This window comes from Danio rerio, chromosome 16, assembly GCF_052040795.2.
Source record: "Danio rerio strain M-AB ecotype USA chromosome 16, GRCz13ab, whole genome shotgun sequence".
NCBI classification, from domain to species: Eukaryota; Metazoa; Chordata; class Actinopteri; order Cypriniformes; family Danionidae; genus Danio; species Danio rerio.
This window is the reverse complement of record NC_141036.1, coordinates 23,612,393-23,622,298: the sequence shown is the minus strand read 5'-3', so window position 1 is coordinate 23,622,298 and position 9,906 is coordinate 23,612,393. Positions and strand designations below refer to the sequence as shown.

Below are 9,906 nucleotides of genomic sequence, written 5' to 3'. Positions count from 1 at the left end.
TTTGGTCTACATGGTCTAAAGATAATCCGAGTCAAATGTGGTGCAGATTGGACCAACGGTTTAGGAGGAGTTAAAAGAATAGTTTGAACAAAATCTAAATGGCAAACAGGAAATTTGACAGATTATGGCATCTGTGTTGTCGGCATGACCTAATGAATAATTTGAGACCAGTGTCATCAAAATAAGCATATGCAGTCAAAAGTTCTTACCAAATTTGTAAGTTTCATTAATAATTGCAATACTCTTTAAAACTCTTGACCCATAGGTGGCACTATCACAAAATTTTTATGGTGTGGTCAGTGTGAAGTGAAAATGACAGTCCTAAAATGTGGTGTCATTACCTTTACGTATGTCAGAGATATAGTCTCAGATGTAGTTTGGCAAAAAGCCATCACATTTGTCAGTGTAGTAAACAAAACCGTCACACCTATTGACACAAATTAAATAATTTATTGTCAGCTCAGTCTGAAGATGATCTGAGTTCAATTTTGTGCAAATCAGCCAAACGATGCAGGAAGAGTTAGAAAAGTAGATTTTTAACTTAAGGCTAGATGGCGGACAGGAAGTTCAGTTAATTAAGGCATAATTGGTATCAATATTTAGGACAACACCAAAATATATCGAGACAAGTTTCATAACAATATGCAAAATTAGTCAAAAGTTATTAGCATTTTTAGAAATATTGTTATAAGTTTGACCAAAAGGTGTGATGAAACTTTGAGTGTCTTCAGGGCATAGTCTTGAAGACACATACCGTCTTACATAACAATTTGCCAATGTGCCGTTAAAAATATAGCAGTTTTTGATGTAATTCAAAATGGGCGATGCCCAAAATGGTTGACCTGGGAAAATCAGACATCATTTAACTCGGCATGCTCCACCAGATGTAAAGAGACCAACTTTATGAATTTTTGACAACAACAAAAAAAGCCTTTTTTTTTTCTTTTTTTTTTGTATCTCCGGACCACTATGTGCTCTAGAATTCTAGCTTCTGAATTGTGTACTAATTGTAACTTGTTTAGGGTAGCTTTTGGAACTCCAGCCAGAAAAGTGTTACAATAGTCAATACGAGAAAATACAAAGGTGTTAATGAAATTTTCAGAAACAGAAAAGAGCAGCATTTGGCAATGTTTTGCAAATGAAAGATGTCTTGACTATGTTTTGCACATGCAGTTCAAATGTAAAGTTGTCATCGAATACCACACCCAGTTTATTTTGTTTAGTTTGAAACTCTAAAGCAGAGCTATCCAAACTTAAGGAAGTTTGCTCTACTTTGCACAACTAATGTGGCGAGCCAATAAGCATTACTTCTGTCTTATTATTGTTTAGACATAAGAAATTTTCAGACATCCACTTTTTAATTTCAGAAAGACACTGGGTAGGCCATACATTATTAGAATGTCAAATATGTGACCCTAGAAGGCAAAGCCATATGGTGCATGGGTAGATAATTTTACAATAACCAAAAATACATTGTAGGTGGCATAATTGTTGGTTTACCTTTTGTTTCTATTTTTTAAATATTTCGATTTTGGCGAACACTAAGATCACAGATTTTTAACAGTTATCTCAGCCAAATAGTGTGTTGTCTTATATCAATGGAAAGTTTATTTATTCAGCTTTTATGTAGAAATGTCTCAGTTTCAAAACATTTTCACTTATGACTGGTTTTGTGATTCTGGGTCACTCATTTGTTTTCTATATTAATATAACTTAGAAAGTCATTTATTCTTGTGATGGACAAGCTTATTATTCAAAGAACATAACTCCAGTATTTGGATTTTCAGATTTGTTAGATATTTTTAGTGGTGCTCATTTTTTTATTTTTATATTGGTTCTTAGCTTGAACAGAAAACTTGTTTTTCCTATCATTTGAATCAATTTAATGCATCCTTTTTGAACACTTTTTATTTCTTTAATTATGCCTGCTTATTTACTTAATCTACTAAGACATTAAGCCACAATCTGTTTTCAACATTTTTAACAACAACAATAATAATTTTCCCAGTACTGGGTTGCGGCTGGAAGGGCATCTGCTGTGTAACACATGCTGGAACACTGTAAAAAAACAGCACATTTGGAAATGTTTGTTCAATAAATGTAACAAAATTCAGTCGAGGAGACTTTGAATTTTGATGTCTTCATTTGAGCATTTACCACTGTAAAAAATAAAAAGTTGAGTTAACTCAGTTTCTAAGCAGCGGTTGCTTTAAAATTTGAAGTTAACTCAACTTAATTTTTTACAGTGAAGAGTTGGTGGTTCATTAAACCCCTAATAAATAAAGGACTAAGCCAAAGGAAAATGAGTGAATGAATGAACAATAATATTAATAATAATAATAATAATAATAACAAGAAGAAGAAGAAGAATATTAAAAATAACAATGATAAGAAAAAAGTGACGCAGTGGTGCAGTAGTTAGTTCTGTCGTCTCAAAGCAAGAAGGTCGCTAGTTTGAGCCATGGAGTTTGCATGTTCTTCCTGCGTTTGTGTGGGTTTCCTACGGGTGCTACGGTTTTCCCCACAGTCCAAAGACATGTGGTACAGGTGAATTGGGTAGGCTAAATTGTCCGCAGAGAATGAGTTTGAATTAGTGTGTGTGGTTTCCCAGAGATGGGTTGCGGCTGGAAGGGCATCCACTGTGTAAAAACGTGCTGGATAAGTTGGTGGTTCATTCCGCTGTGGCAACCCTGGATTAATAAAGGGACTAAGCTGAAGATGAAAATTCCACTTTTCTTTACAGGTAGACTGTAAAAAATGTAACAACAAAAAGTCAAGACAACAAATATTTGTATATTGCTTTAACTTATTTTAATACGTTTTTTCAGGTTTAAACTAAAATTTACAAAGTTACAAATTTTAACTAAATACTTTATAATAGAATAATAGATTCAACAAAACAGGCAGCAATATTTTTTTTTACATTGTTTACAGTTTAATCTTAATTAAATTCAAAGAGAAAATGTCTGTTTTCATATTTCATATTTCACAATATTTACTGCTTTACTGTATTTTTGCATCGGGTAACCTAATTACGCATAAAATACATCTTTTCAAAATGTAAAAAATGCATGTATACAATGTAATCACAAAGTGCTAAATTTCTTTTTTGTTGTTAAAAATGTGATGTTATTTGTCCACAACTTTATTAAATAAATTGACAACGTATGTGTACTTCAGCACACACCAGCATGTGTTTCAGCATCTCCCATCCTGCCTTGTTTTAACTGCAAGGGCAATGAGAGTTTAAGCATGCAGTCTTTGAAAAGGAATGTTTGTGTGGATTTCATGCACTGAGCATAAATATCGGGTTTTTCTGTCATTTGCGCAATATTTATTTGTGGAAGGAAAAGGCTGACATGCTGACATGTTGAACGTTCAGCCCATAAAAGAGCTCACTCAGGTCCTGTCCCCGAGTACAGTCCCGCCATGTGCTTCTTGACGTAAATTATTCCCGGCAAGTGAAGAAATACTTGAATCATTTCATGCAAAATATTGCCTCTGGCCTCTGGGTTGTGTATAGCAATAAATTCTGTTTGGAGCTTGTTTAAAGACTCTGAAATTACAGTTAATTAAAAGACCTCATATAAACCTTATTGTGATTGGCAGGAAAAGTTTTTGAGTGTTTTTTTGTGAGTCAGAAATGCATATGGCATCAAAATCATTGTGTCATTTGACAGAAGCAACAATGTATATTGCATTTATGGCACAAGAACTCAAAGGTGATTAGTGAAATAAGGAGGTAGGGCATTCTCCTACCGTTCACGTAAATTGTGCAATGCTCTTCTCACAGACATCAGGAACACCAGTTCTACCAGAGAGACCAGGGAGATCATTGTAATACTGAATTACATTTATTGATGAGTATTGTTTGATAAGAGTATCATTTAACAAAACATCAGATTCCTTTAGAAGCCCCATCCATAGCTTTCTTTTGGAAGCTATTAGATCCAGCTATGTCTGCTGAGGATAAAGGCAGAGCCAAACCCTTCCCCCCTGGACAGGGCCAACCTGGTGGTGGTGAGGAGGACAGTGGGTGAACGTCTGCGTCAGTGCATGCAACCAAATGAATGAAATTAATAGACAGCTTATGTATATATTCCTTGTGTCTCCTGGCTATTGGTTGGAACTGATTGTGATGAGGGACGTGACATTAGTTCTTTCTGGTAGGATTACCGCTAAAAGCTACATTTCCCTGGACTGTTTAAAGAAACTTAAAACTCATTTATAATTTATAAGGCTTCTTTTTTAACTGTATTTTTTGTATTTCATGTTTTATGGTGTTCTGACACTATTGTTAGTGCTTTGAGTCTGAGAAAAGTGCATTATGAATACATTTTATTATTACTGTTTTTATTGTTTTATTATTATCATTATATTAATTATCATTATTATAATTATTATAGTACTGAAGCCTATGTTCAGTTAGAGATGAACAATTCAAATCTATTTTAAAACTCATCAACCAAGTGCTCAGAGAGGTTTATATTCATATTAATCTCAGATGATAAAAAAAAACAACTAATTTTTAACAAAATTTTAAATATCAATAGCTTGAAAAAATGCAGGTTCTTTTTTCTAAAAAAGTGGACCTTTTTGCAGGTATTTGCCTTATGTTTTATTAATTTATGAGGTTTAAATACTGCATTTTACTGACATTTTAAGCACTATTTTTAGCTGGATTAGCTTGTCGGATGGTGGTTATAACTAAAATCTTCGAGGTACCAAAAACATTTGCTAAATTTACAGTACTGTGCTCGGCATATATGAGTACACCCATCACAAATATATCTTTTCAAATTCTTTTTTTTTTTTTCAAATAGGAAGCTATACAATTTTATATTTGTGAATATACATTAGATTAGTCAGTACCGAAATCAGACAAATCTGGAGCTTGTCTAACGAAATAACTTACGATAATAATTTAAAACAAGTACACCCAAATGTAAATGCCATAGAAAAATATTAAATACAAATTTAAAAACGAGGGAATATCAAGAGAAGCAAAAAAAAGAAAAATTGTATTCAAATTTTGTAGGTTAAAATATTTTTGTAGCAATATTTTGCTTGAACTTAATTGCATTTTCTTTCAATTTCTAAATATGTTTGGTGACTAAAAAATTATTTTAATAAATATTGCTGTTTCTGTTTTGTTTAAACGCACCAAAATACATTGCCTATATACAGAGAAATTGCTAAAAATATATTCATTTTTAAAATGGGCTGTACTCAATTATGCAGAGCACTGTATAGACTAATGAAATGCGAAAAAATATATATTTTAAATACGAATTATTTTATTATTAGAAAAAAGGAAGTTAAAGTTTTAAATGAAAAAAAAGCTTTTGTAAAAAAAAGTACATTATAAAAGTTCATGGATAACAAAAATATTGTAATTAGTATTAAAATGTACTTTACCATGGGCAGTGTTTGGTGCTTCAAACCTTTTTATTGGTATTTCTTTCTTTCAAGTATAAAATTCCAAGATTCAAAATAAAAGTTGAGCTTCTTGTAGTGAAAGATGATTTTATTTCTTTATATTGTATGTTTTCTTGCACAGCTGGATGCTGGAAAAATAATTGTTTTATTTTCACAGTCAATCAGACAAAATAAGCTATGGGCTTAAGTAAGTGTACATGCTAATCTTATGAGTAAAAAAATAGGAGTTTATTTTTCAAGCATTTTCATAAGATAAATTAGTTTATAAGTATTAGTCTTTGGGGAAGTTGCACTTTAGAAATTAATTTAAAGGCATGCAATATCCTTGCAATTTCACAAAAAGGATCATTATCTAATATTTTACTATATTTTTACCCTAACACAGGAAATGCATTCACAGCTATGAACGAAAAGAAGACACTACTTTACAATTCTCACGTTATTTAGTTGTGCTGGGTATTCATTCTTTATTTATTTTCCTTTGGCTTCGTCCCTTTATTCATCAGGGGTCACCATATAAACTGCCAACTTATCCAGCATATGTTTTACACAGCGGATGCCCTTTAAGCTGCAACCCAGTACTGGGAAACATCCATAAACACTCCTTCACACACATACACTATCGCCAATTTAGCTCAATCAATTTACCTATACCACATGTCTTTGGACTGTGGGGGAAACCAAAGCTCCCGGAGGAAACCAACGCCAACACAGGGAGAACATGCAAACTTTGCACAGAAATGCTTACTGGCCCAACCGGGACTTGAACTAGGGACCCTGTTGCTGAGAAGCAACAGTGCTAACCACTCAGCCAACAAGTTGCCCTGTGCTGGGTATATGTTTGAAAATGTGTTTTTATTCAATAAAGGTCTGATGACATCCATCTCAATTTCAAATAAAAATACTGTTTTTGTGCAGAAAATGACATTCGGTCATTAGCTAATGCTTTGATTTGTTGTGATTGAACATCAATGATATTTATCTTAAATTTTTAACAGTAGTTTGCAAATAAAAAACAAAAGTTAAGTTTTACTTACATAACTATAAATTGTAAATGTGGAGAAACTAAGATTTGTCAAGTGGTCTGTAAATAGTATCTGGTGCTTTATACTGTATATGAATTTATTGACATTGTCATTAAACCTTATTTTTTCATTAAGTATATACTGTAGAATGTCTAATAAATATATAGACCCTTACAAAGAAAATAAAATGCATCATGTCACTCAACCCTGACACACTTACTGAGAATGAGAATATGGAGGTTTTAAAAGAATACAATATGAAACATACAAAATACAGAAAGCCATCAAAAGAATACTGAATAAAAGTAGCAAGATGCCTTGTTCTCATGGGACTGTGCTGTCCTCAGTGCTGTTTGAGCTTCAGCGTCACGCATGTCTCAGGCTGTGAGGGCACACATCTCTCCCATTCCCAGGGTTTATTATTACAAATAACCACTTCCATCTGCACGCTGACACTCAATGGGGCACGGAGCCAGAGCAGATGCAAACCAGTCTGTCCCGCTCCCAGTGAGAGAGGTTCTGTCAGCAAACCCTCACCCCAGATCCTCCATTTAAAAGCACCGCAGATACGCCGATGAAAAAGAAGAAACAGACTTGAGAAATCTGGAGGAATTTTGTTTTTTGCTAGTCTTGCTTCTTACTGCTGTCTCTGTTTTTCTGTCACTCTGTTAGTAGCCTGACCCTCACCTTCCACCCGGTGCCTCTTATCTGTCAGTGATCCCTCATTCTGCTGACTGTGATTGGCAGGCTTTAAAAGAAGCTCTCCAACCAGAGTGAAGGAGGTCCTGCCACAAAAGAAAGTCAACACAAAACAAACAATCTGATGAGAATGTGGCATTTTGTGAACTCACTAATGAGTCCAACAAAGACATGAGAACAGCACATAGGAGTTTTTTTTTTCTTAAAGGTGATGTAACATCAAAACAGTTTATCTAATGCTAGTTAAATATGCATAACTTACAGATATGTGTTTGTCACTTTATGCGACAATGTAAAATATTAAATTGACACATCTTTTCAGTTTTAGGCGTCTTCTCAATTTTGTGTGGTGGGGCAATATTTGGTCGACTCTGATTTGTGTTTCTTTCTGGTCTTTCCCGCTGTTAACACAGCAGTTCAGGGGATTGACAAATAAAGCAGACCCTGATTGGTCCTCGTGTGTGTATTTGAAATGTTGATTGGCTCACAGAAAGAACCTTACAGAGCCAAGCTAGAGTTCAGCTTTGTAGATAAATAAAAAGTCTTGAAATGTAAACAACTATTTGAACTATGTAAACTATGCTATTTAAACAGCAAACGTCAAAACGACTCTTACCATGCGTCGCATTGTGACAGGTGTATGATAGGGCCCTTTATCTTGGAGGTCTTTTGAGTGGTCTTTACCAATTGTGTGAATACAATTCAATAACTGCATGAGATCAGCAATTGCTTGTAAGCCATGTGATTTGCCCAGGTTTTACAGTAGTGTCTGTATGCATATACAATAGCACTGATTTTTTTTTTTTTTTTTACAATTCAAGAAAAAAATTTTACATACATAATTATGTTTATTAGATTTTCAGAATAATACAGACATAACATTACATCTTCAAGAGACACACAAAGAAACATTAACACAAAACAATGGAAAGAAAAAAGGAAAATGAAAAGAAAAAAGGAAAAAAAGAGTGACAGCAGATCAGCAAACTCACTACAGTATGACAAATATTTCTGCAGTTGGACAACTTCATGTACTTCTGAGGCGTTTTAGTTGAGAATGTACTTATTTAGATTGCAACTATGCAGTTCATTTATAAGGACATTGCCCCCCCCCCCCCCCCCCCCCCCCCCCGAATTATACGCCCCCTGTTAATTTTTTCCCTTAATTTCTGTTTAATGGAGAGAGAAAAAAATTCAACACATTCCTAAACATAATAGTTTTAATAACTAATTTCTAATAACTGATTTTTTTTTATCTTTTCCATTATGACAGTAAATCATATTTGACTAGATATTTTTCAAGACACTTCTATACAGCTTAAAGTGACATTTAAAGGCGTAACTAGGCTAACTAGGTTAACTAGGCAGGTTAGGGTAATTAGGCAAGTTGTTGTATAATGATGGTTTGTTCTGAAAAAATATAGCTTAAAGGGGCTAATAATTTTGTCCCTAGAATGGGTTTTTAAAAAATAAAAACTGCTTTTATTCTAGCCAAAATAAAACAAATAAGACTTTCTCAAGAAGAAAAAAATATTATCAGACATGTGAAAATTTCCTTGCTCTGTTAAACATCATTTGAAAAATATAAAAAAAATAAATAAAAATTAAAGGGGGGCTAATAATTTTGACTTCAACTGTATATACAACCGGACTACACCAAATAAAACAGATCAGACAGCCTGATCTCACAAGAAAGTAATACAAAGAAATATTTTATGTTTCGTCAGTTTAGTGGCTAATTCATACAAATTTGTACAAGTTCAGTCTTACAAAATTGTACGATTTTAAAAAGAAGGCATTGCACCCAACCCCACCCCTAAACATAACCGTCAATTGGGTAATGAGCAAATTGTACTAAATTGTCACTAAATCAAAAAGTTATGAACTGCCGTGTGATTGTGTTGCAGCCTACAAAGGGCTAAAAGCATTGCTTATTTTTTAGATTATACTACAGTTACAATATTCCTTTTAGCATGATAGGGCTAAGACTAGGTTCCAAATAATCTAATCTGGTCTAAACTTTGAAAACAATTTTTTGTGTGTGTGTGGGTATAAAACAGGTAAGATGTTCCAGTTTGGGGACCTAACTCAAAAATTATTTTGTGCCAATCTTTAAGTGATAGAGATTAATTAAAAATCTAGGTTCTGGCTGCAGCTGTATCCCTTCTAGCAACTAAGTTCTACAATCCTGGATCAGTCCGTATCCTGAGCAGCTGATGTGTTAGTCATGGAGGACTAAAGAGCATAAGACTGATTCCTGTGATGCTCCAGGGACAGACGAGTCTTCCTAGACTGCAGCTCTGAACAAGACATTGGGCCATAGGAGAAATCATTGAGCCCAACTAAGCCTGGTTTCTCTCAAAGTTTTTTAATTCTTCACTTTCATCAATTAGTGAAGTTTTTTCCTCGTTGCTGTCACCACTGACTTGCATGGTCCAGGACCTGTGGAGCTGCGCATCTATGTATTTGCTCTTCAGTGTTTGGACTCTCAGCACTGAATAATAAACCACACTGAACTGAACTAAACTGAACTTAAACTCTGAAAACTGGACTGACACTGTTTCAATTAAATATGATATTCTATGTGAAGCTGCTTTGACATAGTCTACATTGTAAAAGTGCTATAGAAATAAAGGTGAGTTGAATTTAATTAATCCAATTAGGTAAAATATTTTTTTTTTCTGCCAGCAAAGGATTATAAATTATACAATTTCTTATTAGCTCATAAAAAACACGTCCTTTA

At 33.8% G+C, this 9,906-nt stretch overlaps 1 long non-coding RNA gene across 1 annotated transcript; it reads right to left on the bottom strand.

Annotated features, from left to right (window-relative positions):
* Positions 1-6,282: 6,282 nt before the first annotated feature.
* Positions 6,283-7,572, bottom strand: LOC147833328 (uncharacterized). Its single transcript, XR_015511384.1, has 3 exons — positions 7,426-7,572; positions 7,152-7,249; positions 6,283-7,009 (listed from the first exon to the last, which is right to left on the bottom strand). It is a non-coding gene; the product is annotated as an uncharacterized LOC147833328 (long non-coding RNA).
* Between the last annotated feature and the right edge of the window lie 2,334 nt (positions 7,573-9,906).